General features: G+C 45.8%; 66 non-coding genes and 2 pseudogenes across 66 annotated transcripts; all 68 read left to right on the forward strand.

Annotated features, from left to right (window-relative positions):
• Positions 1 to 157: 157 nt before the first annotated feature.
• Positions 158 to 276, forward strand: LOC123437402. Its single transcript, XR_006628584.1, has one exon. It is a non-coding gene; the product is annotated as a 5S ribosomal RNA (ribosomal RNA).
• A 200-nt stretch (positions 277 to 476) lies between these two features.
• Positions 477 to 595, forward strand: LOC123432781. Its single transcript, XR_006624350.1, has one exon. It is a non-coding gene; the product is annotated as a 5S ribosomal RNA (ribosomal RNA).
• Positions 596 to 774: 179 nt separating this feature from the next.
• LOC123432792 lies at positions 775 to 893 on the forward strand. Its single transcript, XR_006624361.1, has one exon. It is a non-coding gene; the product is annotated as a 5S ribosomal RNA (ribosomal RNA).
• Positions 894 to 1,075: 182 nt separating this feature from the next.
• Positions 1,076 to 1,194, forward strand: LOC123432803. The gene has a single exon (XR_006624372.1). It is a non-coding gene; the product is annotated as a 5S ribosomal RNA (ribosomal RNA).
• A 191-nt stretch (positions 1,195 to 1,385) lies between these two features.
• LOC123435501 lies at positions 1,386 to 1,504 on the forward strand. The gene has a single exon (XR_006626749.1). It is a non-coding gene; the product is annotated as a 5S ribosomal RNA (ribosomal RNA).
• Positions 1,505 to 1,695: 191 nt separating this feature from the next.
• On the forward strand, positions 1,696 to 1,814 carry LOC123432815. The gene has a single exon (XR_006624385.1). It is a non-coding gene; the product is annotated as a 5S ribosomal RNA (ribosomal RNA).
• Positions 1,815 to 2,005: 191 nt separating this feature from the next.
• On the forward strand, positions 2,006 to 2,124 carry LOC123435502. The gene has a single exon (XR_006626750.1). It is a non-coding gene; the product is annotated as a 5S ribosomal RNA (ribosomal RNA).
• A 190-nt stretch (positions 2,125 to 2,314) lies between these two features.
• Positions 2,315 to 2,433, forward strand: LOC123435429. Its single transcript, XR_006626680.1, has one exon. It is a non-coding gene; the product is annotated as a 5S ribosomal RNA (ribosomal RNA).
• A 374-nt stretch (positions 2,434 to 2,807) lies between these two features.
• Positions 2,808 to 2,926, forward strand: LOC123435776. The gene has a single exon (XR_006627024.1). It is a non-coding gene; the product is annotated as a 5S ribosomal RNA (ribosomal RNA).
• Positions 2,927 to 3,113: 187 nt separating this feature from the next.
• Positions 3,114 to 3,232, forward strand: LOC123432826. The gene has a single exon (XR_006624398.1). It is a non-coding gene; the product is annotated as a 5S ribosomal RNA (ribosomal RNA).
• Positions 3,233 to 3,429: 197 nt separating this feature from the next.
• LOC123432838 lies at positions 3,430 to 3,548 on the forward strand. The gene has a single exon (XR_006624409.1). It is a non-coding gene; the product is annotated as a 5S ribosomal RNA (ribosomal RNA).
• Positions 3,549 to 3,727: 179 nt separating this feature from the next.
• On the forward strand, positions 3,728 to 3,846 carry LOC123433285. Its single transcript, XR_006624814.1, has one exon. It is a non-coding gene; the product is annotated as a 5S ribosomal RNA (ribosomal RNA).
• Positions 3,847 to 4,118: 272 nt separating this feature from the next.
• On the forward strand, positions 4,119 to 4,237 carry LOC123432850. The gene has a single exon (XR_006624420.1). It is a non-coding gene; the product is annotated as a 5S ribosomal RNA (ribosomal RNA).
• Positions 4,238 to 4,421: 184 nt separating this feature from the next.
• LOC123432861 lies at positions 4,422 to 4,540 on the forward strand. The gene has a single exon (XR_006624432.1). It is a non-coding gene; the product is annotated as a 5S ribosomal RNA (ribosomal RNA).
• A 188-nt stretch (positions 4,541 to 4,728) lies between these two features.
• On the forward strand, positions 4,729 to 4,848 carry LOC123433528 (annotated as a pseudogene).
• Positions 4,849 to 4,911: 63 nt separating this feature from the next.
• LOC123432754 lies at positions 4,912 to 5,030 on the forward strand. The gene has a single exon (XR_006624323.1). It is a non-coding gene; the product is annotated as a 5S ribosomal RNA (ribosomal RNA).
• A 188-nt stretch (positions 5,031 to 5,218) lies between these two features.
• On the forward strand, positions 5,219 to 5,337 carry LOC123437579. Its single transcript, XR_006628753.1, has one exon. It is a non-coding gene; the product is annotated as a 5S ribosomal RNA (ribosomal RNA).
• Positions 5,338 to 5,519: 182 nt separating this feature from the next.
• Positions 5,520 to 5,638, forward strand: LOC123432125. Its single transcript, XR_006623723.1, has one exon. It is a non-coding gene; the product is annotated as a 5S ribosomal RNA (ribosomal RNA).
• A 174-nt stretch (positions 5,639 to 5,812) lies between these two features.
• LOC123436651 lies at positions 5,813 to 5,931 on the forward strand. Its single transcript, XR_006627864.1, has one exon. It is a non-coding gene; the product is annotated as a 5S ribosomal RNA (ribosomal RNA).
• A 200-nt stretch (positions 5,932 to 6,131) lies between these two features.
• LOC123435555 lies at positions 6,132 to 6,250 on the forward strand. Its single transcript, XR_006626800.1, has one exon. It is a non-coding gene; the product is annotated as a 5S ribosomal RNA (ribosomal RNA).
• A 187-nt stretch (positions 6,251 to 6,437) lies between these two features.
• On the forward strand, positions 6,438 to 6,556 carry LOC123438288. Its single transcript, XR_006629439.1, has one exon. It is a non-coding gene; the product is annotated as a 5S ribosomal RNA (ribosomal RNA).
• A 182-nt stretch (positions 6,557 to 6,738) lies between these two features.
• Positions 6,739 to 6,857, forward strand: LOC123432875. Its single transcript, XR_006624444.1, has one exon. It is a non-coding gene; the product is annotated as a 5S ribosomal RNA (ribosomal RNA).
• A 185-nt stretch (positions 6,858 to 7,042) lies between these two features.
• Positions 7,043 to 7,161, forward strand: LOC123432887. The gene has a single exon (XR_006624455.1). It is a non-coding gene; the product is annotated as a 5S ribosomal RNA (ribosomal RNA).
• A 182-nt stretch (positions 7,162 to 7,343) lies between these two features.
• Positions 7,344 to 7,462, forward strand: LOC123432899. Its single transcript, XR_006624466.1, has one exon. It is a non-coding gene; the product is annotated as a 5S ribosomal RNA (ribosomal RNA).
• Positions 7,463 to 7,644: 182 nt separating this feature from the next.
• Positions 7,645 to 7,763, forward strand: LOC123437084. The gene has a single exon (XR_006628285.1). It is a non-coding gene; the product is annotated as a 5S ribosomal RNA (ribosomal RNA).
• A 182-nt stretch (positions 7,764 to 7,945) lies between these two features.
• Positions 7,946 to 8,064, forward strand: LOC123432910. Its single transcript, XR_006624477.1, has one exon. It is a non-coding gene; the product is annotated as a 5S ribosomal RNA (ribosomal RNA).
• Positions 8,065 to 8,254: 190 nt separating this feature from the next.
• LOC123435430 lies at positions 8,255 to 8,373 on the forward strand. The gene has a single exon (XR_006626681.1). It is a non-coding gene; the product is annotated as a 5S ribosomal RNA (ribosomal RNA).
• Positions 8,374 to 8,750: 377 nt separating this feature from the next.
• LOC123435778 lies at positions 8,751 to 8,869 on the forward strand. Its single transcript, XR_006627026.1, has one exon. It is a non-coding gene; the product is annotated as a 5S ribosomal RNA (ribosomal RNA).
• Positions 8,870 to 9,057: 188 nt separating this feature from the next.
• LOC123432922 lies at positions 9,058 to 9,176 on the forward strand. Its single transcript, XR_006624488.1, has one exon. It is a non-coding gene; the product is annotated as a 5S ribosomal RNA (ribosomal RNA).
• A 197-nt stretch (positions 9,177 to 9,373) lies between these two features.
• On the forward strand, positions 9,374 to 9,492 carry LOC123432933. Its single transcript, XR_006624499.1, has one exon. It is a non-coding gene; the product is annotated as a 5S ribosomal RNA (ribosomal RNA).
• A 179-nt stretch (positions 9,493 to 9,671) lies between these two features.
• LOC123433286 lies at positions 9,672 to 9,790 on the forward strand. Its single transcript, XR_006624815.1, has one exon. It is a non-coding gene; the product is annotated as a 5S ribosomal RNA (ribosomal RNA).
• A 272-nt stretch (positions 9,791 to 10,062) lies between these two features.
• Positions 10,063 to 10,181, forward strand: LOC123432945. Its single transcript, XR_006624510.1, has one exon. It is a non-coding gene; the product is annotated as a 5S ribosomal RNA (ribosomal RNA).
• Positions 10,182 to 10,365: 184 nt separating this feature from the next.
• Positions 10,366 to 10,484, forward strand: LOC123432957. Its single transcript, XR_006624521.1, has one exon. It is a non-coding gene; the product is annotated as a 5S ribosomal RNA (ribosomal RNA).
• A 188-nt stretch (positions 10,485 to 10,672) lies between these two features.
• LOC123433529 lies at positions 10,673 to 10,792 on the forward strand (annotated as a pseudogene).
• Positions 10,793 to 10,855: 63 nt separating this feature from the next.
• On the forward strand, positions 10,856 to 10,974 carry LOC123432755. Its single transcript, XR_006624324.1, has one exon. It is a non-coding gene; the product is annotated as a 5S ribosomal RNA (ribosomal RNA).
• A 188-nt stretch (positions 10,975 to 11,162) lies between these two features.
• LOC123437580 lies at positions 11,163 to 11,281 on the forward strand. The gene has a single exon (XR_006628754.1). It is a non-coding gene; the product is annotated as a 5S ribosomal RNA (ribosomal RNA).
• A 182-nt stretch (positions 11,282 to 11,463) lies between these two features.
• LOC123432126 lies at positions 11,464 to 11,582 on the forward strand. The gene has a single exon (XR_006623724.1). It is a non-coding gene; the product is annotated as a 5S ribosomal RNA (ribosomal RNA).
• Positions 11,583 to 11,759: 177 nt separating this feature from the next.
• On the forward strand, positions 11,760 to 11,878 carry LOC123436652. Its single transcript, XR_006627865.1, has one exon. It is a non-coding gene; the product is annotated as a 5S ribosomal RNA (ribosomal RNA).
• A 203-nt stretch (positions 11,879 to 12,081) lies between these two features.
• LOC123435557 lies at positions 12,082 to 12,200 on the forward strand. The gene has a single exon (XR_006626802.1). It is a non-coding gene; the product is annotated as a 5S ribosomal RNA (ribosomal RNA).
• Positions 12,201 to 12,387: 187 nt separating this feature from the next.
• Positions 12,388 to 12,506, forward strand: LOC123438290. Its single transcript, XR_006629441.1, has one exon. It is a non-coding gene; the product is annotated as a 5S ribosomal RNA (ribosomal RNA).
• A 182-nt stretch (positions 12,507 to 12,688) lies between these two features.
• On the forward strand, positions 12,689 to 12,807 carry LOC123432968. Its single transcript, XR_006624533.1, has one exon. It is a non-coding gene; the product is annotated as a 5S ribosomal RNA (ribosomal RNA).
• A 188-nt stretch (positions 12,808 to 12,995) lies between these two features.
• On the forward strand, positions 12,996 to 13,114 carry LOC123432980. The gene has a single exon (XR_006624544.1). It is a non-coding gene; the product is annotated as a 5S ribosomal RNA (ribosomal RNA).
• Positions 13,115 to 13,296: 182 nt separating this feature from the next.
• On the forward strand, positions 13,297 to 13,415 carry LOC123432993. The gene has a single exon (XR_006624555.1). It is a non-coding gene; the product is annotated as a 5S ribosomal RNA (ribosomal RNA).
• A 182-nt stretch (positions 13,416 to 13,597) lies between these two features.
• On the forward strand, positions 13,598 to 13,716 carry LOC123437085. The gene has a single exon (XR_006628286.1). It is a non-coding gene; the product is annotated as a 5S ribosomal RNA (ribosomal RNA).
• A 182-nt stretch (positions 13,717 to 13,898) lies between these two features.
• LOC123433005 lies at positions 13,899 to 14,017 on the forward strand. The gene has a single exon (XR_006624565.1). It is a non-coding gene; the product is annotated as a 5S ribosomal RNA (ribosomal RNA).
• Positions 14,018 to 14,201: 184 nt separating this feature from the next.
• Positions 14,202 to 14,320, forward strand: LOC123435325. Its single transcript, XR_006626581.1, has one exon. It is a non-coding gene; the product is annotated as a 5S ribosomal RNA (ribosomal RNA).
• A 182-nt stretch (positions 14,321 to 14,502) lies between these two features.
• LOC123433016 lies at positions 14,503 to 14,621 on the forward strand. Its single transcript, XR_006624575.1, has one exon. It is a non-coding gene; the product is annotated as a 5S ribosomal RNA (ribosomal RNA).
• A 206-nt stretch (positions 14,622 to 14,827) lies between these two features.
• Positions 14,828 to 14,946, forward strand: LOC123437324. Its single transcript, XR_006628511.1, has one exon. It is a non-coding gene; the product is annotated as a 5S ribosomal RNA (ribosomal RNA).
• Positions 14,947 to 15,133: 187 nt separating this feature from the next.
• Positions 15,134 to 15,252, forward strand: LOC123435929. Its single transcript, XR_006627173.1, has one exon. It is a non-coding gene; the product is annotated as a 5S ribosomal RNA (ribosomal RNA).
• Positions 15,253 to 15,437: 185 nt separating this feature from the next.
• LOC123433028 lies at positions 15,438 to 15,556 on the forward strand. The gene has a single exon (XR_006624588.1). It is a non-coding gene; the product is annotated as a 5S ribosomal RNA (ribosomal RNA).
• Positions 15,557 to 15,747: 191 nt separating this feature from the next.
• Positions 15,748 to 15,866, forward strand: LOC123432867. The gene has a single exon (XR_006624436.1). It is a non-coding gene; the product is annotated as a 5S ribosomal RNA (ribosomal RNA).
• A 190-nt stretch (positions 15,867 to 16,056) lies between these two features.
• Positions 16,057 to 16,175, forward strand: LOC123435437. Its single transcript, XR_006626688.1, has one exon. It is a non-coding gene; the product is annotated as a 5S ribosomal RNA (ribosomal RNA).
• A 191-nt stretch (positions 16,176 to 16,366) lies between these two features.
• On the forward strand, positions 16,367 to 16,485 carry LOC123433040. Its single transcript, XR_006624599.1, has one exon. It is a non-coding gene; the product is annotated as a 5S ribosomal RNA (ribosomal RNA).
• Positions 16,486 to 16,706: 221 nt separating this feature from the next.
• Positions 16,707 to 16,825, forward strand: LOC123432756. The gene has a single exon (XR_006624325.1). It is a non-coding gene; the product is annotated as a 5S ribosomal RNA (ribosomal RNA).
• Positions 16,826 to 17,010: 185 nt separating this feature from the next.
• On the forward strand, positions 17,011 to 17,129 carry LOC123433051. The gene has a single exon (XR_006624606.1). It is a non-coding gene; the product is annotated as a 5S ribosomal RNA (ribosomal RNA).
• A 188-nt stretch (positions 17,130 to 17,317) lies between these two features.
• Positions 17,318 to 17,436, forward strand: LOC123433015. The gene has a single exon (XR_006624574.1). It is a non-coding gene; the product is annotated as a 5S ribosomal RNA (ribosomal RNA).
• Positions 17,437 to 17,624: 188 nt separating this feature from the next.
• Positions 17,625 to 17,743, forward strand: LOC123433062. Its single transcript, XR_006624619.1, has one exon. It is a non-coding gene; the product is annotated as a 5S ribosomal RNA (ribosomal RNA).
• Positions 17,744 to 17,949: 206 nt separating this feature from the next.
• Positions 17,950 to 18,068, forward strand: LOC123433074. Its single transcript, XR_006624630.1, has one exon. It is a non-coding gene; the product is annotated as a 5S ribosomal RNA (ribosomal RNA).
• Positions 18,069 to 18,252: 184 nt separating this feature from the next.
• On the forward strand, positions 18,253 to 18,371 carry LOC123433087. The gene has a single exon (XR_006624641.1). It is a non-coding gene; the product is annotated as a 5S ribosomal RNA (ribosomal RNA).
• Positions 18,372 to 18,970: 599 nt separating this feature from the next.
• On the forward strand, positions 18,971 to 19,089 carry LOC123433099. Its single transcript, XR_006624652.1, has one exon. It is a non-coding gene; the product is annotated as a 5S ribosomal RNA (ribosomal RNA).
• A 184-nt stretch (positions 19,090 to 19,273) lies between these two features.
• LOC123438236 lies at positions 19,274 to 19,392 on the forward strand. Its single transcript, XR_006629390.1, has one exon. It is a non-coding gene; the product is annotated as a 5S ribosomal RNA (ribosomal RNA).
• Positions 19,393 to 19,574: 182 nt separating this feature from the next.
• Positions 19,575 to 19,693, forward strand: LOC123433111. The gene has a single exon (XR_006624664.1). It is a non-coding gene; the product is annotated as a 5S ribosomal RNA (ribosomal RNA).
• A 206-nt stretch (positions 19,694 to 19,899) lies between these two features.
• On the forward strand, positions 19,900 to 20,018 carry LOC123432757. The gene has a single exon (XR_006624327.1). It is a non-coding gene; the product is annotated as a 5S ribosomal RNA (ribosomal RNA).
• A 185-nt stretch (positions 20,019 to 20,203) lies between these two features.
• Positions 20,204 to 20,322, forward strand: LOC123432906. The gene has a single exon (XR_006624473.1). It is a non-coding gene; the product is annotated as a 5S ribosomal RNA (ribosomal RNA).
• Positions 20,323 to 20,507: 185 nt separating this feature from the next.
• Positions 20,508 to 20,626, forward strand: LOC123432907. Its single transcript, XR_006624474.1, has one exon. It is a non-coding gene; the product is annotated as a 5S ribosomal RNA (ribosomal RNA).
• A 191-nt stretch (positions 20,627 to 20,817) lies between these two features.
• LOC123438775 lies at positions 20,818 to 20,936 on the forward strand. The gene has a single exon (XR_006629898.1). It is a non-coding gene; the product is annotated as a 5S ribosomal RNA (ribosomal RNA).
• A 185-nt stretch (positions 20,937 to 21,121) lies between these two features.
• On the forward strand, positions 21,122 to 21,240 carry LOC123437929. Its single transcript, XR_006629091.1, has one exon. It is a non-coding gene; the product is annotated as a 5S ribosomal RNA (ribosomal RNA).
• Positions 21,241 to 21,422: 182 nt separating this feature from the next.
• LOC123438220 lies at positions 21,423 to 21,541 on the forward strand. Its single transcript, XR_006629375.1, has one exon. It is a non-coding gene; the product is annotated as a 5S ribosomal RNA (ribosomal RNA).
• Positions 21,542 to 21,629: the final 88 nt, after the last annotated feature.

The following is a 21,629-nucleotide window of genomic DNA, read 5'->3' on the forward strand; positions in this document are numbered from 1 at the left end:
GACGCGGGAGCGTGATCTATATGACCTCATTTTCTTATTTTTGACGATTACTGTGTGACTTTTCCCACCGCGCTTGACACCCAACAACTAGTAGTAGTAGTAGTAGTAGTAGTAGTAGTAGGGGCAAGCATAAGGAACAAATAGATAGTTGCATGTCGGATGCGATCATACCAGCACTAAAGCACCGGATCCCATCAGAACTCCGAAGTTAAGCGTGCTTGGGCGAGAGTAGTACTAGGATGGGAGACCTCCTGGAAAGTCCTCGTGTTGCATTCCCCTTTTTAAATATATTTTTGCGCCACGTGACAAGGATGACGCGGGAGCGTGATCTATATGACCTCATTTTCTTATTTTTGACGATTACTGTGTGACTTTTCCCACCGCGCTTGACACCCAACGACTAGTAGTAGTAGTAGTAGTAGTAGTAGTAGTAGTAGTAGGGGCAAGCATAAGGAACAAATAGATAGTTGCATGTCGGATGCGATCATACCAGCACTAAAGCACCGGATCCCATCAGAACTCCGAAGTTAAGCGTGCTTGGGCGAGAGTAGTACTAGGATGGGTGACCTCCTGGGAAGTCCTCGTGTTGCATTCCCCTTTTTAAATATATTTTTGCGCCACGTGACAAGGATGACGCGGGACCGTGATCTATATGACCTCATTTTCTTATTTTTGACGATTACTGTGTGAGTTTTCCCACCGCGCTTGACACCCAACGACTAGTAGTAGTAGTAGTAGGGGCAAGCATAAGGAACAAATAGATAGTTGCATGTCGGATGCGATCATACCAGCACTAAAGCACCGGATCCCATCAGAACTCCGAAGTTAAGCGTGCTTGGGCGAGAGTAGTACTAGGATGGGTGACCTCCTGGGAAGTCCTCGTGTTGCATTCCCCTTTTTAAATATATTTTTGCGCCACGTGACAAGGATGACGCGGGAACGTGATCTATATGACCTCATTTTCTTATTTTTGACGATTACTGTGTGACTTTTCCCACCGCGCTTGACACCCAACGACTAGTAGTAGTAGTAGTAGTAGGGGCAAGCATAAGGAACAAATAGATAGTTGCATGTCGGATGCGATCATACCAGCACTAAAGCACCGGATCCCATCAGAACTCCGAAGTTAAGCGTGCTTGGGCGAGAGTAGTACTAGGATGGGTGACCTCCTGGGAAGTCCTCGTGTTGCATTCCCCTTTTTAAATATATTTTTGCGCCACGTGACAAGGATGACGCGGGAGCGTGATCTATAGGACCTCATTTTCTTATTTTTGACGATTACTGTGTGACTTTTCCCACCGCGCTTGACACCCAACGACTAGTAGTATTAGTAGTAGTAGTAGTAGTAGGGGCAAGCATAAGGAACAAATAGATAGCTGCATGTCGGATGCGATCATACCAGCACTAAGGCACCGGATCCCATCAGAACTCCGAAGTTAAGCGTGCTTGGGCGAGAGTAGTACTAGGATGGGTGACCTCCTGGGAAGTCCTCGTGTTGCATTCCCCTTTTTAAATATATTTTTGCGCCACGTGACAAGGATGACGCGGGAACGTGATCTATATGACCTCATTTTCTTATTTTTGACGATTACTGTGTGACTTTTCCCACCGCGCTTGACACCCAACGACTAGTAGTAGTAGTAGTAGTAGTAGTAGTAGGGGCAAGCATAAGGAACAAATAGATCGTTGCATGTCGGATGCGATCATACCAGCACTAAAGCACCGGATCCCATCAGAACTCCGAAGTTAAGCGTGCTTGGGCGAGAGTAGTACTAGGATGGGTGACCTCCTGGGAAGTCCTCGTGTTGCATTCCCCTTTTTAAATATATTTTTGCGCCACGTGCCAAGGATGACGCGGGACCGTGATCTATATGACCTCATTTTCTTATTTTTGACGATTACTGTGTGACTTTTCCCACCGCGCTTGACACCCAACGACTAGTAGTATTAGTAGTAGTAGTAGTAGTAGGGGCAAGCATAAGGAACAAATAGATAGCTGCATGTGGGATGCGATCATACCAGCACTAAGGCACCGGATCCCATCAGAACTCCGAAGTTAAGCGTGCTTGGGCGAGAGTAGTACTAGGATGGGTGACCTCCTGGGAAGTCCTCGTGTTGCATTCCCCTTTTTAAATATATTTTTGCGCCACGTGCCAAGGATGACGCGGGACCGTGATCTATATGACCTCATTTTCTTATTTTTGACGATTACTGTGTGACTTTTCCGACCGCGCTTGACACCCAACGACTAATAGTAGTAATAGTAGTAGTAGTAGTAGGGCAAGCATAAGGAACAAATAGATAGTTGCATGTCGGGTGCGATCATACCAGCACTAAAGCACCGGATCCCATCAGAACTCCGAAGTTAAGCGTGCTTGGGCGAGAGTAGTACTAGGATGGGTGACCTCCTGGGAAGTCCTCGTGTTGCATTCCCCTTTTTAAATATATTTTTGCGCCACGTGACAAGGATGACGCGGGAGCGTGATCTATATGACCTCATTTTCTTATTTTTGACGATTACTGTGTGACTTTTCCCACCGCGCTTGACACCCAACGACTAGTAGTAGTAGTAGTAGTAGTAGGGGCAAGCATAAGGAACAAATAGATAGTTGCATGTCGGATGCGATCATACCAGTGCGCCACGTGCCAAGGATGACGCGGGACCGTGATCTATATGACCTCATTTTCTTATTTTTGACGATTACTTTGTGACTTTTCCGACCGCGCTTGACACCCAACGACTAATAGTAGTAATAGTAGTAGTAGTAGTAGGGCAAGCATAAGGAACAAATAGATAGTTGCATGTCGGATGCGATCATACCAGCACTAAAGCACCGGATCCCATCAGAACTCTGAAGTTAAGCGTGCTTGGGCGAGAGTAGTACTAGGATGGGTGACCTCCTGGGAAGTCCTCGTGTTGCATTCCCCTTTTTAAATATATTTTTGCGCCACGTGACAAGGATGACGCGGGAGCGTGATCTATATGACCTCATTTTCTTATTTTTGACGATTACTGTGTGACTTTTCCCACCGCGCTTAACACCCAACGACTAGTAGTAGTAGTAGTAGTAGTAGTAGGGGCAAGCATAAGGAACAAATAGATAGTGCATGTCGGATGCGATCATACCAGCACTAAAGCACCGGATCCCATCAGAACTCCGAAGTTAAGCGTGCTTGGGCGAGAGTAGTACTAGGATGGGTGACCTCCTGGGAAGTCCTCGTGTTGCATTCCCCTTTTTAAATATATTTTTGCGCCACGTGACAAGGATGACGCGGGAGCGTGATCTATATGACCTCATTTTCTTATTTTTGACGATTACTGTGTGACTTTTCCCACCGCGCTTGACACCCAACGACTAGTAGTAGTAGTAGTAATTGTAGTAGTAGTAGTAGGGGCAAGCATAAGGAACAAATAGATAGTTGCATGTCGGATGCGATCATACCAGCACTAAAGCACCGGATCCCATCAGAACTCCGAAGTTAAGCGTGCTTGGGCGAGAGTAGTACTAGGATGGGTGACCTCCTGGGAAGTCCTCGTGTTGCATTCCCCTTTTTAAATATATTTTTGCGCCACGTGACAAGGATGACGCGGGACCGTGATCTATATGACCTCATTTTCTTATTTTTGACGATTACTGTGTGACTTTTCCCACCGCGCTTGACACCCAACGACTAGTAGTAGTAGTAGTAGGGGCAAGCATAAGGAACAAATAGATAGTTGCATGTCGGATGCGATCATACCAGCACTAAAGCACCGGATCCCATCAGAACTCCGAAGTTAAGCGTGCTTGGGCGAGAGTAGTACTAGGATGGGTGACCTCCTGGGAAGTCCCCGTGATCTATATGACCTCATTTTCTTATTTTTGACGATTACTGTGTGACTTTTCCCACCGCGCTTGACACCCAACGACTAGTAGTAGTAGTAGTAGTAGTAGTAGTAGTAGTAGTAGTAGTAGTAGTAGTAGTAGTAGTAGTAGTAGTAGTAGTAGTAGTAGTAGTAGTAGTAGTAGTAGTAGTAGTAGTAGTAGTAGTAGTAGTAGTAGTAGTAGTAGTAGTAGTAGTAGTAGTAGTAGTAGTAGTAGGGGCAAGCATAAGGAACAAATAGATAGTTGCATGTCGGATGCGATCATACCAGCACTAAAGCACCGGATCCCATCAGAACTCCGAAGTTAAGCGTGCTTGGGCGAGAGTAGTACTAGGATGGGTGACCTCCTGGGAAGTCCTCGTGTTGCATTCCCCTTTTTAAATATATTTTTGCGCCACGTGACAAGGATGACGCGGGACCGTGATCTATATGACCTCATTTTCTTATTTTTGACGATTACTGTGTGACTTTTCCCACCGCGCTTGACACCCAACGACTAGTAGTAGTAGTAGTAGTAGTAGGGCAAGCATAAGGAACAAATAGATAGTTGCATGTCGGATGCGATCATACCAGCACTAAAGCACCGGATCCCATCAGAACTCCGAAGTTAAGCGTGCTTGGGCGAGAGTAGTACTAGGATGGGTGACCTCCTGGGAAGTCCTCGTGTTGCATTCCCCTTTTTAAATATATTTTTGCGCCACGTGACAAGGATGACGCGGGACCGTGATCTATATGACCTCATTTTCTTATTTTTGACGATTACTGTGTGACTTTTCCCACCGCGCTTGACACCCAACGACTAGTAGTAGTAGTAGTAGTAGTAGTAGGGGCAAGCATAGGGAACAAATAGATAGTTGCATGTCGGATGCGATCATACCAGCACTAAAGCACCGGATCCCATCAGAACTCCGAAGTTAAGCGTGCTTGGGCGAGAGTAGTACTAGGATGGGTGATTGACACCCAACGACTAGTAGTAGTAGTATTAGTAGTAGTAGTAGTAGTAGTAGTAGGGGCAAGCATAAGGAACAAATAGATAGTTGCATGTCGGATGCGATCATACCAACACTAAAGCACCGGATCCCATCAGAACTCCGAAGTTAAGCGTGCTTGGGCGAGAGTAGTACTAGGATGGGTGACCTCCTGTGATGTCCTCGTGTTGCATTCCCCTTTTTAAATATATTTTTGCGCCACGTGACAAGGATGACGCGGGAGCGTGATCTATATGACCTCATTTTCTTATTTTTGACGATTAGTGTGTGACTTTTCCCACCGCGCTTGACACCCAACGACTAGTAGTAGTAGTAGTAGTAGTAGTAGGGGCAAGCATAAGGAACAAATAGATAGTTGCATGTCGGATGCGATCATACCAGCACTAAAGCACCGGATCCCATCAGAACTCCGAAGTTAAGCGTGCTTGGGCGAGAGTAGTACTAGGATGAGTGACCTCCTGGGAAGTCCTCGTGTTGCATTCCCCTTTTTAAATATATTTTTGCGCCACGTGACAAGGATGACGCGGGACCGTGATCTATATGACCTCATTTTCTTATTTTTGACGATTACTGTGTGACTTTTCCCACCGCGCTTGACACCCAACGACTAGTAGTAGTAGTAGTAGTAGGGGCAAGCATAAGGAACAAATATATAGTTGCATGTCGGATGCGATCATACCAGCACTAAAGCACCGGATCCCATCAGAACTCCAAAGTTAAGCGTGCTTCGGCGAGAGTAGTACTAGGATGGGTGACCTCCTGGGAAGTCCTCGTGTTGCATTCCCCTTTTTAAATATATTTTTGCGCCACGTGACAAGGATGACGCGGGACCGTGATCTATGACCTCATTTTCTTATTTTTGACGATTACTGTGTGACTTTTCCCACCGCGCTTGACACCCAACGACTAGTAGTAGTAGTAGGGGCAAGCATAAGGAACAAATAGATAGTTGCATGTCGGATGCGATCATACCAGCACTAAAGCACCGGATCCCATCAGAATTCCGAAGTTAAGCGTGCTTGGGCGAGAGTAGTACTAGGATGGGTGACCTCCTGGGAAGTCCTCGTGTTGCATTCCCCTTTTTAAATATATTTTTGCGCCACGTGACAAGGATGACGCGGGAACGTGATCTATATGACCTCATTTTCTTATTTTTGACGATTACTGTGTGACTTTTCCCACCGCGCTTGACACCCAACGACTAGTAGTAGTAGTAGTAGTAGTAGTAGTAGTAGTAGTAGGGGCAAGCATAAGGAACAAATAGATAGTTGCATGTCGGATGCGATCATACCAGCACTAAAGCACCGGATCCCATCAGAACTCCGAAGTTAAGCGTGCTTGGGCGAGAGTAGTACTAGGATGGGTGACCTCCTAGGAAGTCCTCGTGTTGCATTCCCCTTTTTAAATATATTTTTGCGCCACGTGCCAAGGATGACGCGGGACCGTGATCTATATGACCTCATTTTCTTATTTTTGACGATTACTGTGTGACTTTTCCGACCGCGCTTGACACCCAACGACTAATAGTAGTAGTAGTAGTAGTAGTAGGGCAAGCATAAGGAACAAATAGATAGTTGCATGTCGGATGCGATCACACCAGCACTAAAGCACCGGATCCCATCAGAACTCCGAAGTTAAGCATGCTTGGGCGAGAGTAGTACTAGGATGGGTGACCTCCTGGGAAGTCCTCGTGTTGCATTCCCCTTTTTAAATATATTTTTGCGCAACGTGACAAGGATGACGCGGGAGCGTGATCTATATGACCTCATTTTCTTATTTTTGACGATTACTGTGTGACTTTTCCCACCGCGCTTGACACCCAACTACTAGTAGTAGTAGTAGTAGTAGGGGCAAGCATAAGGAACAAATAGATAGTTGCATGTCGGATGCGATCATACCAGCACTAAAGCACCGGATCCCATCAGAACTCCGAAGTTAAGCGTGCTTGGGCGAGAGTAGTACTAGGATGGGTGACCTCCTGGGAAGTCCTCGTGTTGCATTCCCCTTTTTAAATATATTTTTGCGCCACGTGACAAGGATGACGCGGGAGCGTGATCTATATGACCTCATTTTCTTATTTTTGACGATTACTGTGTGACTTTTCCCACCACGCTTGACACCCAACGACTAGTAGTAGTAGTAGTAGTAGTAGGGGCAAGCATAAGGAACAAATAGATAGTTGCATGTCGGATGCGATCATACCAGCACTAAAGCACCGGATCCCATCAGAACTCCGAAGTTAAGCGTGCTTGGGCGAGAGTAGTACTAGGATGGGTGACCTCCTGGGAAGTCCTCGTGTTGCATTCCCCTTTTTAAATATATTTTTGCGCCACGTGACAAGGATGACGCGGGACCGTGATCTATATGACCTCATTTTCTTATTTTTGACGATTACTGTGTGACTTTTCCCACCGCGCTTGACACCCAACGACTAGTAGTAGTAGTAGTAGTAGGGGCAAGCATAAGGAACAAATAGATAGTTGCATGTCGGATGCGATCATACCAGCACTAAAGCACCGGATCCCATCAGAACTCCGAAGTTAAGCGTGCTTGGGCGAGAGTAGTACTAGGATGGGTGACCTCCTGGGAAGTCCTCGTGTTGCATTCCCCTTTTTAAATATATTTTTGCGCCACGTGACAAGGATGACGCGGGAGCGTGATCTATATGACCTCATTTTCTTATTTTTGACGATTACTGTGTGACTTTTCCCACCGCGCTTGACACCCAACGACTAGTAGTAGTAGTAGTAGTAGGGGCAAGCATAAGGAACAAATAGATAGTTGCATGTCGGATGCGATCATACCAGCACTAAAGCACCGGATCCTATCAGAACTCCGAAGTTAAGCGTGCTTGGGCGAGAGTAGTACTAGGATGGGTGACCTCCTGGGAAGTCCTCGTGTTGCATTCCCCTTTTTAAATATATTTTTGCGCCACGTGACAAGGATGACGCGGGACCGTGATCTATATGACCTCATTTTCCTATTTTTGACGATTACTGTGTGACTTTTCCCACCGCGCTTGACACCCAACGACTAGTAGTAGTAGTAGTAGTAGGGGCAAGCATAAGGAACAAATAGATAGTTGCATGTCGGATGCGATCATACCAGCACTAAAGCACCGGATCCCATCAGAACTCCGAAGTTAAGCGTGCTTGGGCGAGAGTAGTACTAGGATGGGTGACCTCCTGGGAAGTCCTCGTGTTGCATTCCCCTTTTTAAATATATTTTTGCGCCACGTGCCAAGGATGACGCGGGACCGTGATCTATATGACCTCATTTTCTTATTTTTGACGATTACTGTGTGACTTTTCCGACCGCGCTTGACACCCAACGACTAATAGTAGTAATAGTAGTAGTAGTAGTAGGGCAAGCATAAGGAACAAATAGATAGTTGCATGTCGGGTGCGATCATACCAGCACTAAAGCACCGGATCCCATCAGAACTCCGAAGTTAAGCGTGCTTGGGCGAGAGTAGTACTAGGATGGGTGACCTCCTGGGAAGTCCTCGTGTTGCATTCCCCTTTTTAAATATATTTTTGCGCCACGTGACAAGGATGACGCGGGAGCGTGATCTATATGACCTCATTTTCTTATTTTTGACGATTACTGTGTGACTTTTCCCACCGCGCTTGACACCCAACGACTAGTAGTAGTAGTAGTAGTAGTAGTAGGGGCAAGCATAAGGAACAAATAGATAGTTGCATGTCGGATGCGATCTTACCAGTGCGCCACGTGCCAAGGATGACGCGGGACCGTGATCTATATGACCTCATTTTCTTATTTTTGACGATTACTTTGTGACTTTTCCGACCGCGCTTGACACCCAACGACTAATAGTAGTAATAGTAGTAGTAGTAGTAGGGCAAGCATAAGGAACAAATAGATAGTTGCATGTCGGATGCGATCATACCAGCACTAAAGCACCGGATCCCATCAGAACTCTGAAGTTAAGCGTGCTTGGGCGAGAGTAGTACTAGGATGGGTGACCTCCTGGGAAGTCCTCGTGTTGCATTCCCCTTTTTAAATATATTTTTGCGCCACGTGACAAGGATGACGCGGGAGCGTGATCTATATGACCTCATTTTCTTATTTTTGACGATTACTGTGTGACTTTTCCCACCGCGCTTAACACCCAACGACTAGTAGTAGTAGTAGTAGTAGTAGTAGGGGCAAGCATAAGGAACAAATAGATAGTTGCATGTCGGATGCGATCATACCAGCACTAAAGCACCGGATCCCATCAGAACTCCGAAGTTAAGCGTGCTTGGGCGAGAGTAGTACTAGGATGGGTGACCTCCTGGGAAGTCCTCGTGTTGCATTCCCCTTTTTAAATATATTTTTGCGCCACGTGACAAGGATGACGCGGGAGCGTGATCTATATGACCTCATTTTCTTATTTTTGACGATTACTGTGTGACTTTTCCCACCGCGCTTGACACCCAACGACTAGTAGTAGTAGTAGTAATTGTAGTAGTAGTAGTAGGGGCAAGCATAAGGAACAAATAGATAGTTGCATGTCGGATGCGATCATACCAGCACTAAAGCACCGGATCCCATCAGAACTCCGAAGTTAAGCGTGCTTGGGCGAGAGTAGTACTAGGATGGGTGACCTCCTGGGAAGTCCTCGTGTTGCATTCCCCTTTTTAAATATATTTTTGCGCCACGTGACAAGGATGACGCGGGACCGTGATCTATATGACCTCATTTTCTTATTTTTGACGATTACTGTGTGACTTTTCCCACCGCGCTTGACACCCAACGACTAGTAGTAGTAGTAGTAGGGGCAAGCATAAGGAACAAATAGATAGTTGCATGTCGGATGCGATCATACCAGCACTAAAGCACCGGATCCCATCAGAACTCCGAAGTTAAGCGTGCTTGGGCGAGAGTAGTACTAGGATGGGTGACCTCCTGGGAAGTCCCCGTGATCTATATGACCTCATTTTCTTATTTTTGACGATTACTGTGTGACTTTTCCCACCGCGCTTGACACCCAACGACTAGTAGTAGTAGTAGTAGTAGTAGTAGTAGTAGTAGTAGTAGTAGTAGTAGTAGTAGTAGTAGTAGTAGTAGTAGTAGTAGTAGTAGTAGTAGTAGTAGTAGTAGTAGTAGTAGTAGTAGTAGTAGTAGTAGTAGTAGTAGTAGTAGTAGTAGTAGTAGTAGTAGTAGTAGGGGCAAGCATAAGGAACAAATAGATAGTTGCATGTCGGATGCGATCATACCAGCACTAAAGCACCGGATCCCATCAGAACTCCGAAGTTAAGCGTGCTTGGGCGAGAGTAGTACTAGGATGGGTGACCTCCTGGGAAGTCCTCGTGTTGCATTCCCCTTTTTAAATATATTTTTGCGCCACGTGACAAGGATGACGCGGGACCGTGATCTATATGACCTCATTTTCTTATTTTTGACGATTACTGTGTGACTTTTCCCACCGCGCTTGACACCCAACGACTAGTAGTAGTAGTAGTAGTAGTAGGGCAAGCATAAGGAACAAATAGATAGTTGCATGTCGGATGCGATCATACCAGCACTAAAGCACCGGATCCCATCAGAACTCCGAAGTTAAGCGTGCTTGGGCGAGAGTAGTACTAGGATGGGTGACCTCCTGGGAAGTCCTCGTGTTGCATTCCCCTTTTTAAATATATTTTTGCGCCACGTGACAAGGATGACGCGGGACCGTGATCTATATGACCTCATTTTCTTATTTTTGACGATTACTGTGTGACTTTTCCCACCGCGCTTGACACCCAACGACTAGTAGTAGTAGTAGTAGTAGTAGTAGGGGCAAGCATAGGGAACAAATAGATAGTTGCATGTCGGATGCGATCATACCAGCACTAAAGCACCGGATCCCATCAGAACTCCGAAGTTAAGCGTGCTTGGGCGAGAGTAGTACTAGGATGGGTGATTGACACCCAACGACTAGTAGTAGTAGTATTAGTAGTAGTAGTAGTAGTAGTAGTAGGGGCAAGCATAAGGAACAAATAGATAGTTGCATGTCGGATGCGATCATACCAACACTAAAGCACCGGATCCCATCAGAACTCCGAAGTTAAGCGTGCTTGGGCGAGAGTAGTACTAGGATGGGTGACCTCCTGTGATGTCCTCGTGTTGCATTCCCCTTTTTAAATATATTTTTGCGCCACGTGACAAGGATGACGCGGGAGCGTGATCTATATGACCTCATTTTCTTATTTTTGACGATTAGTGTGTGACTTTTCCCACCGCGCTTGACACCCAACGACTAGTAGTAGTAGTAGTAGTAGTAGTAGGGGCAAGCATAAGGAACAAATAGATAGTTGCATGTCGGATGCGATCATACCAGCACTAAAGCACCGGATCCCATCAGAACTCCGAAGTTAAGCGTGCTTGGGCGAGAGTAGTACTAGGATGAGTGACCTCCTGGGAAGTCCTCGTGTTGCATTCCCCTTTTTAAATATATTTTTGCGCCACGTGACAAGGATGACGCGGGACCGTGATCTATATGACCTCATTTTCTTATTTTTGACGATTACTGTGTGACTTTTCCCACCGCGCTTGACACCCAACGACTAGTAGTAGTAGTAGTAGTAGGGGCAAGCATAAGGAACAAATATATAGTTGCATGTCGGATGCGATCATACCAGCACTAAAGCACCGGATCCCATCAGAACTCCAAAGTTAAGCGTGCTTCGGCGAGAGTAGTACTAGGATGGGTGACCTCCTGGGAAGTCCTCGTGTTGCATTCCCCTTTTTAAATATATTTTTGCGCCACGTGACAAGGATGACGCGGGACCGTGATCTATGACCTCATTTTCTTATTTTTGACGATTACTGTGTGACTTTTCCCACCGCGCTTGACACCCAACGACTAGTAGTAGTAGTAGTAGGGGCAAGCATAAGGAACAAATAGATAGTTGCATGTCGGATGCGATCATACCAGCACTAAAGCACCGGATCCCATCAGAATTCCGAAGTTAAGCGTGCTTGGGCGAGAGTAGTACTAGGATGGGTGACCTCCTGGGAAGTCCTCGTGTTGCATTCCCCTTTTTAAATATATTTTTGCGCCACGTGACAAGGATGACGCGGGAACGTGATCTATATGACCTCATTTTCTTATTTTTGACGATTACTGTGTGACTTTTCCCACCGCGCTTGACACCCAACGACTAGTAGTAGTAGTAGTAGTAGTAGTAGTAGTAGTAGTAGTAGGGGCAAGCATAAGGAACAAATAGATAGTTGCATGTCGGATGCGATCATACCAGCACTAAAGCACCGGATCCCATCAGAACTCCGAAGTTAAGCGTGCTTGGGCGAGAGTAGTACTAGGATGGGTGACCTCCTAGGAAGTCCTCGTGTTGCATTCCCCTTTTTAAATATATTTTTGCGCCACGTGCCAAGGATGACGCGGGACCGTGATCTATATGACCTCATTTTCTTATTTTTGACGATTACTGTGTGACTTTTCCGACCGCGCTTGACACCCAACGACTAATAGTAGTAGTAGTAGTAGTAGTAGGGCAAGCATAAGGAACAAATAGATAGTTGCATGTCGGATGCGATCACACCAGCACTAAAGCACCGGATCCCATCAGAACTCCGAAGTTAAGCATGCTTGGGCGAGAGTAGTACTAGGATGGGTGACCTCCTGGGAAGTCCTCGTGTTGCATTCCCCTTTTTAAATATATTTTTGCGCAACGTGACAAGGATGACGCGGGAGCGTGATCTATATGACCTCATTTTCTTATTTTTGACGATTACTGTGTGACTTTTCCCACCGCGCTTGACACCCAACTACTAGTAGTAGTAGTAGTAGTAGGGGCAAGCATAAGGAACAAATAGATAGTTGCATGTCGGATGCGATCATACCAGCACTAAAGCACCGGATCCCATCAGAACTCCGAAGTTAAGCGTGCTTGGGCGAGAGTAGTACTAGGATGGGTGACCTCCTGGGAAGTCCTCGTGTTGCATTCCCCTTTTTAAATATATTTTTGCGCCACGTGACAAGGATGACGCGGGAGCGTGATCTATATGACCTCATTTTCTTATTTTTGACGATTACTGTGTGACTTTTCCCACCACGCTTGACACCCAACGACTAGTAGTAGTAGTAGTAGTAGTAGTAGGGGCAAGCATAAGGAACAAATAGATAGTTGCATGTCGGATGCGATCATACCAGCACTAAAGCACCGGATCCCATCAGAACTCCGAAGTTAAGCGTGCTTGGGCGAGAGTAGTACTAGGATGGGTGACCTCCTGGGAAGTCCTCGTGTTGCATTCCCCTTTTTAAATATATTTTTGCGCCACGTGACAAGGATGACGCGGGACCGTGATCTATATGACCTCATTTTCTTATTTTTGACGATTACTGTGTGACTTTTCCCACCGCGCTTGACACCCAACGACTAGTAGTAGTAGTAGTAGTAGGGGCAAGCATAAGGAACAAATAGATAGTTGCATGTCGGATGCGATCATACCAGCACTAAAGCACCGGATCCCATCAGAACTCCGAAGTTAAGCGTGCTTGGGCGAGAGTAGTACTAGGATGGGTGACCTCCTGGGAAGTCCTCGTGTTGCATTCCCCTTTTTAAATATATTTTTGCGCCACGTGACAAGGATGACGCGGGAGCGTGATCTATATGACCTCATTTTCTTATTTTTGACGATTACTGTGTGACTTTTCCCACCGCGCTTGACACCCAACGACTAGTAGTAGTAGTAGTAGTAGGGGCAAGCATAAGGAACAAATAGATAGTTGCATGTCGGATGCGATCATACCAGCACTAAAGCACCGGATCCTATCAGAACTCCGAAGTTAAGCGTGCTTGGGCGAGAGTAGTACTAGGATGGGTGACCTCCTGGGAAGTCCTCGTGTTGCATTCCCCTTTTTAAATATATTTTTGCGCCACGTGACAAGGATGACGCGGGACCGTGATCTATATGACCTCATTTTCCTATTTTTGACGATTACTGTGTGACTTTTCCCACCGCGCTTGACACCCAACGACTAGTAGTAGTAGTAGTAGTAGGGGCAAGCATAAGGAACAAATAGATAGTTGCATGTCGGATGCGATCATACCAGCACTAAAGCACCGGATCCCATCAGAACTCCGAAGTTAAGCGTGCTTGGGCGAGAGTAGTACTAGGATGGGTGACCTCCTGGGAAGTCCTCGTGTTGCATTCCCCTTTTTAAATATATTTTTGCGCCACGTGCCAAGGATGACGCGGGACCGTGATCTATATGACCTCATTTTCTTATTTTTGACGATTACTGTGTGACTTTTCCGACCGCGCTTGACACCCAACGACTAATAGTAGTAGTAGTAGTAGTAGGGCAAGCATAAGGAACAAATAGATAGTTGCATGTCGAATGCGATCACACCAGCACTAAAGCACCGGATCCCATCAGAACTCCGAAGTTAAGCGTGCTTGGGCGAGAGTAGTACTAGGATGGGTGACCTCCTGGGAAGTCCTCGTGTTGCATTCCCCTTTTTAAATATATTTTTGCGCAACGTGACAAGGATGACGCGGGAGCGTGATCTATATGACCTCATTTTCTTATTTTTCACGATTACTGTGTGACTTTTTCCACCGCGCTTGACACCCAACGACTAGTAGTAGTAGTAGTAGTAGGGGCAAGCATAAGGAACAAATAGATAGTTGCATGTCGGATGCGATCATACCAGCACTAAAGCACCGGATCCCATCAGAACTCCGAAGTTAAGCGTGCTTGGGCGAGAGTAGTACTAGGATGGGTGACCTCCTGGGAAGTCCTCGTGTTGCATTCCCCTTTTTAAATATATTTTTATTTTTGCGCCACGTGACAAGGATGACGCGGGAGCGTGATCTACATGACCTAATTTTCTTATTTTTGACGATTACTGTGTGACTTTTCCCACCGCGCTTGACACCCAACGACTAGTAGTAGTAGTAGTAGTAGTAGTAGTAGTAGTAGTAGGGGCAAGCATAAGGAACAAATAGATAGTTGCATGTCGGATGTGATCATACCAGCACTAAAGCACCGGATCCCATCAGAACTCCAAAGTTAAGCGTGCTTGGGCGAGAGTAGTACTAGGATGGGTGACCTCCTGGGAAGTCCTCGTGTTGCATTCCCCTTTTTAAATATATTTTTGCGCCACGTGACAAGGATGACGCGGGACCGTGATCTATATGACCTCATTTTCTTATTTTTGACGATTACTGTGTGACTTTTCCCACCGCGCTTGACACCCAACGACTAGTACTAGTAGTAGTAGTAGTAGTAGGGCAAGCATAAGGAACAAATAGATAGTTGCATGTCGGATGCGATCATACCAGCACTAAAGTACCGGATCCCATCAGAACTCCGAAGTTAAGCGTGCTTGGGCGAGAGTAGTACTAGGATGGGTGACCTCGTGGGAAGTCCTCGTGTTGCATTCCCCTTTTTAAATATATTTTTGCGCCACGTGACAAGGATGACGCGGGACCGTGATCTATATGACCTCATTTTCTTATTTTTGACGATTACTGTGTGACTTTTCCCACCGCGCTTGACACCCAACGACTAGTAGTAGTAGTAGTAGTAGTAGGGGCAAGCATAAGGAACAAATAGATAGTTGCATGTCGGATGCGATCATACCAGCACTAAAGCACCGGATCCCATCAGAACTCCGAAGTTAAGCGTGCTTGGGCGAGAGTAGTACTAGGATGGGTGACCTCCTGGGAAGTCCTCGTGTTGCATTCCCCTTTTTAAATATATTTTTGCGCCACGTGACAAGGATGACGCGGGAGCGTGATCTATATGACCTCATTTTCTTACTTTTGACGATTACTGTGTGACTTTTCCCACCGCGCTTGACACCCAACGACTAGTAATAGTAGTAGTAGTAGTAGTAGTAGGGGCAAGCATAAGGAACAAATAGATAGTTGCATGTCGGATGCGATCATACCAACACTAAAGCACCGGATCCCATCAGAACTCCGAAGTTAAGCGTGCTTGGGCGAGAGGAGTACTAGGATGGGTGACGTCCTGGGAAGTCCTCGTGTTGCATTCCCCTTTTTAAATATATTTTTGCGCCACGTGACAAGGATGACGCGGGACCGTGATCTATATGACCTCATTTTCTTATTTTTGACGATTACTGTGTGACTTTTCCCACAGCGCTTGACACCCAACGACTAGTAGTAGTAGTAGTAGTAGTAGTAGTAGGGCAAGCATAAGGAACAAATAGATAGTTGCATGTCGGATGCGATCATACCAGCACTAAAGTACCGGATCCCATCAGAACTCCGAAGTTAAGCGTGCTTGGGCGAGAGTAGTACTAGGATGGGTGACCTCCTGGGAAGTCCTCGTGTTGCATTCCCCTTTTTAAATATATTTTTGCGCCACGTGACAAGGATGACGCGGGACCGTGATCTATATGACCTCATTTTCTTATTTTTGACGATTACTGTGTGACTTTTCCCACCGCGCTTGACACCCAACGACTAGTAGTAGTAGTAGTAGTAGTAGTAGTAGGGGCAAGCATAAGGAACAAATAGATAGTTGCATGTCGGATGCGATCATACCAGCACTAAAGCACCGGATCCCATCAGAACTCCGAAGTTAAGCGTGCTTGGGCGAGAGTAGTACTAGGATGGGTGACCTCCTGGGAAGTCCTCGTGTTGCATTCCCCTTTTTAAATATATTTTTGCGCCATGTGACAAGGATGACGCGGGACCGTGATCTATATGACCTCATTTTCTTATTTTTGACGATTACTGTGTGACTTTTCCCACCGCGCTTGACACCCAACGACTAGTAGTAGTAGTAGTAGTAGTAGTAGTAGTAGTAGTAGTAGTAGTAGTAGTAGTAGTAGGGGCAAGCATAAGGAACAAATAGATAGTTGCATGTCGGATGCGATCATACCAACACTAAAGCACCGGATCCCATCAGAACTCCGAAGTTAAGCGTGCTTGGGCGAGAGTAGTACTAGGATGGGTGACCTCCTGTGATGTCCTCGTGTTGCATTCCCCTTTTTAAATATATTTTTGCGCCACGTGACAAGGATGACGCGTGAGCGTGATCTATATGACCTCATTTTCTTATTTTTGACGATTAGTGTGTGACTTTTCCCACCGCGCTTGACACCCAACGACTAGTAGTAGTAGTAGTAGTAGTAGGGGCAAGCATAAGGAACAAATAGATAGTTGCATGTCGGATGCGATCATACCAGCACTAAAGCACCGGATCCCATCAGAACTCCGAAGTTAAGCGTGCTTGGGCGAGAGTAGTACTAGGATGGGTGACCTCCTGGGAAGTCCTCGTGTTGCATTCCCCTTTTTAAATATATTTTTGCGCCACGTGACAAGGATGACGCGGGAGCGTGATCTATATGACCTCATTTTCTTATTTTTGACGATTACTGTGTGACTTTTCCCACCGCGCTTGACACCCAACGACTAGTAGTAGTAGTAGTAGTAGTAGTAGGGGCAAGCATAAGGAACAAATAGATAGTTGCATGTCGGATGCGATCATACCAGCACTAAAGCACCGGATCCAAACAGAACTCCGAAGTTAAGCGTGCTTGGGAGAGAGTAGTACTAGGATGGGTGACCTCCTGGGAAGTCCTCGTGTTGCATTCCCCTTTTTAAATATATTTTTGCGCCACGTGACAAGGATGACGCGGGACCGTGATCTATATGACCTCATTTTCTTATTTTTGACGATTACTGTGTGACTTTTCCCACCGCGCTTGACACCCAACGACTAGTAGTAGTAGTAGTAGTAGTAGTAGGGGCAAGCATAAGGAACAAATAGATAGTTGCATGTCGGATGCGATCATACCAGCACTAAAGCACCGGATCCCATCAGAACTCCGAAGTTAAGCGTGCTTGGGCGAGAGTAGTACTAGGATGGGTGACCTCCTGGGAAGTCCTCGTGTTGCATTCCCCTTTTTAAATATATTTTTGCGCCACGTGACAAGGATGACGCGGGAACGTGATCTATATGACCTCATTTTCTTATTTTTGACGATTACTGTGTGACTTTTCCCACCGCGCTTGACACCCAACGACTAGTAGTAGTAGTAGTAGTAGTAGTAGTAGTAGTAGTAGTAGTAGGGGCAAGCATAAGGAACAAATAGATAGTTGCATGTCGGATGCGATCATACCAGCACTAAAGCACCGGATCCCATCAGAACTCCGAAGTTAAGCGTGCTTGGGCGAGAGTAGTACTAGGATGGGTGACCTCCTGGGAAGTCCTCGTGTTGCATTCCCCTTTTTAAATATATTTTTGCGCCACGTGACAAGGATGACGCGGGACCGTGATCTATATGACCTCATTTTCTTATTTTTTACGATTACTGTGTGACTTTTCCCACCGCGCTTGACACCCAACGACTAGTAGTAGTAGTAGTAGTAGTAGGGCAAGCATAAGGAACAAATAGATAGTTGCATGTCGGATGCGATCATACCAGCACTAAAGCACCGGATCCCATCAGAACTCCGAAGTTAAGCGTGCTTGGGCGAGAGTAGTACTAGGATGGGTGACCTCCTGGGAAGTCCTCGTGTTGCATTCCCCTTTTTAAATATATTTTTGCGCCACGTGACAAGGATGACGCGGGAACGTGATCTATATGACCTCATTTTCTTATTTTTGACGATTACTGTGTGACTTTTCCCACCGCGCTTGACACCCAACGACTAGTAGTAGTAGTAGTAGTAGTAGTAGTAGTAGTAGTAGTAGTAGTAGTAGTAGTAGTAGTAGTAGTAGTAGTAGTAGTAGTAGTAGTAGTAGTAGTAGTAGTAGTAGTAGTAGTAGTAGTAGTAGTAGTAGTAGTAGTAGTAGTAGTAGTAGTAGTAGTAGTAGTAGTAGTAGTAGTAGTAGTAGTAGTAGTAGTAGTAGTAGTAGTAGTAGTAGTAGTAGTAGTAGTAGTAGTAGTAGTAGTAGTAGTAGTAGTAGTAGTAGTAGTAGTAGTAGTAGTAGTAGTAGTAGTAGTAGTAGTAGTAGTAGTAGTAGTAGTAGTAGTAGTAGTAGTAGTAGTAGTAGTAGTAGTAGTAGTAGTAGTAGTAGTAGTAGTAGTAGTAGTAGTAGTAGTAGTAGTAGTAGTAGTAGTAGTAGTAGTAGTAGTAGTAGTAGTAGGGGCAAGCATAAGGAACAAATAGATAGTTGCATGTCGGATGCGATCATACCAGCACTAAAGCACCGGATCCCATCAGAACTCCGAAGTTAAGCGTGCTTGGGCGAGAGTAGTACTAGGATGGGTGACCTCCTGGGAAGTCCTCGTGTTGCATTCCCCTTTTTAAATATATTTTTGCGCCACGTGACAAGGATGACGCGGGACCGTGATCTATATGACCTCATTTTCTTATTTTTGACGATTACTGTGTGACTTTTCCCACCGGGCTTGACACCTAACGACTAGTAGTAGTAGTAGTAGTAGTAGGGCAAGCATAAGGAACAAATAGATAGTTGCATGTCGGATGCGATCATACCAGCACTAAAGCACCGGATCCCATTAGAACTCCGAAGTTAAGCGTGCTTGGGCGAGAATAGTACTAGGATGGGTGACCTCCTGGGAAGTCCTCGTGTTGCATTGCCCTTTTTAAATATATTTTTGCGCCACGTGACAAGGATGACGCGGGACCGTGATCTATATGACCTCATTTTCTTATTTTTGACGATTACTGTGTGACTTTTCCCACCGCGCTTGACACCCAACGACTAGTAGTAGTAGTAGTAGTAGGGGCAAGCATAAGGAACAAATAGATAGTTGCATGTCGGATGCGATCATACCAGCACTAAAGCACCGGATCCCATCAGAACTCCGAAGTTAAGCGTGCTTGGGCGAGAGTAGTACTAGGATGGGTGACCTCCTGGGAAGTCCTCGTGTTGCATTCCCCTTTTTAAATATATTTTTGCGCCACGTGACAAGGATGACGCGGGACCGTGATCTATATGACCTCATTTTCTTATTTTTGACGATTACTGTGTGACTTTTCCCACCGCGCTTGACACCCAACGACTAGTAGTAGTAGTAGTAGTAGTAGTAGTAGTAGTAGTAGTAGTAGGGGCAAGCATAAGGAACAAATAAATAGTTGCATGTCGGATGCGATCATACCAACACTAAAGCACCGGATCCCATCAGAACTCCGAAGTTAAGCGTGCTTGGGCGAGAGTAGTACTAGGATGGGTGACCTCCTGTGATGTCCTCGTGTTGCATTCCCCTTTTTAAATATATTTTTGCGCCACGTGACAAGGATGACGCGGGAGCGTGATCTATATGACCTCATTTTCTTATTTTTGACGATTAGTGTGTGACTTTTCCCACCGCGCTTGACACCCAACGACTAGTAGTAGTAGTAGTAGTAGTAGGGGCAAGCATAAGGAACAAATAGATAGTTGCATGTCGGATGCGATCATACCAGCACTAAAGTACCGGATCCCATCAGAACTCCGAAGTTAAGCGTGCTTGGGCGATAGTAGTACTAGGATGGGTGACCTCCTGGGAAGTCCTCTTGTTGCATTCCCCTTTTTAAATATATTTTTGCGCCACGTGACAAGGATGACGCGGGAGCGTGATCTATATGACCTCATTTTCTTATTTTTGACGATTAGTGTGTGACTTTTCCCACCGCGCTTGACACCCAACGACTAGTAGTAGTAGTAGTAGTAGTAGGGGCAAGCATAAGGAACAAATAGATAGTTGCATGTCGGATGCGATCATACCAGCACTAAAGTACCGGATCCCATCAGAACTCCGAAGTTAAGCGTGCTTGGGCGATAGTAGTACTAGGATGGGTGACCTCCTGGGAAGTCCTCTTGTTGCATTCCCCTTTTTAAATATATTTTTGCGCCACGTGACAAGGATGACGCGGGACCGTGATCTATATGACCTCATTTTCTTATTTTTGACGATTATTGTGTGACTTTTCCCACCGCGCTTGACACCCAACGACTAGTAGTAGTAGTAGTAGTAGTAGTAGTAGGGGCAAGCATAAGGAACAAATAGATAGTTGCATGTCGGATGCGATCATACCAGCACTAAAGCACCGGATCCCATCAGAACTTCGAAGTTAAGCGTGCTTGGGCGAGAGTAGTACTAGGATGGGTGACCTCCTGGGAAGTCCTCGTGTTGCATTGCCCTTTTTAAATATATTTTTGCGCCACGTGACAAGGATGACGCGGGAGCGTGATCTATATGACCTCATTTTCTTACTTTTGACGATTACTGTGTGACTTTTCCCACCGCGCTTGACACCCAACGACTAGTAGTAGTAGTAGTAGTAGTAGGGGCAAGCATAAGGAACAAATAGATAGTTGCATGTCGGATGCGATCATACCAACACTAAAGCACCGGATCCCATCAGAACTCCGAAGTTAAGCGTGCTTGGGCGAGAGTAGTACTAGGATGGGTGACCTCTTGGGAAGTCCTCGTGTTGCATTCCCCTTTTTAAATATATTTTTGCGCCACGTGACAAGGATGACGCGGGAGCGTGATCTATATGACCTCATTTTCTTATTTTTGACGATTACTGTGTGACTTTTCCCACCGCGCTTGACACCCAACGACTAGTAGTAGTAGTAGTAGTAGGGGCAAGCATAAGGAACAAATAGATAGTTGCATGTCGGATGCGATCATACCAGCACTAAAGCACCGGATCCCATCAGAACTCCGAAGTTAAGCGTGCTTGCGCGAGAGTAGTACTAGGATGGGTGACCTCCTGGGAAGTCCTCGTGTTGCATTCCCCTTTCTAAATGTATTTTTGCACCACGTGACAAGGATGACGCGGGACCGTGATCTATATGACCTCATTTTCTTATTTTTGACGATTAA

This window comes from Hordeum vulgare, chromosome 2H (assembly GCF_904849725.1).
Source record: "Hordeum vulgare subsp. vulgare chromosome 2H, MorexV3_pseudomolecules_assembly, whole genome shotgun sequence".
In the NCBI taxonomy this organism is placed as follows: domain Eukaryota; kingdom Viridiplantae; phylum Streptophyta; class Magnoliopsida; order Poales; family Poaceae; genus Hordeum; species Hordeum vulgare.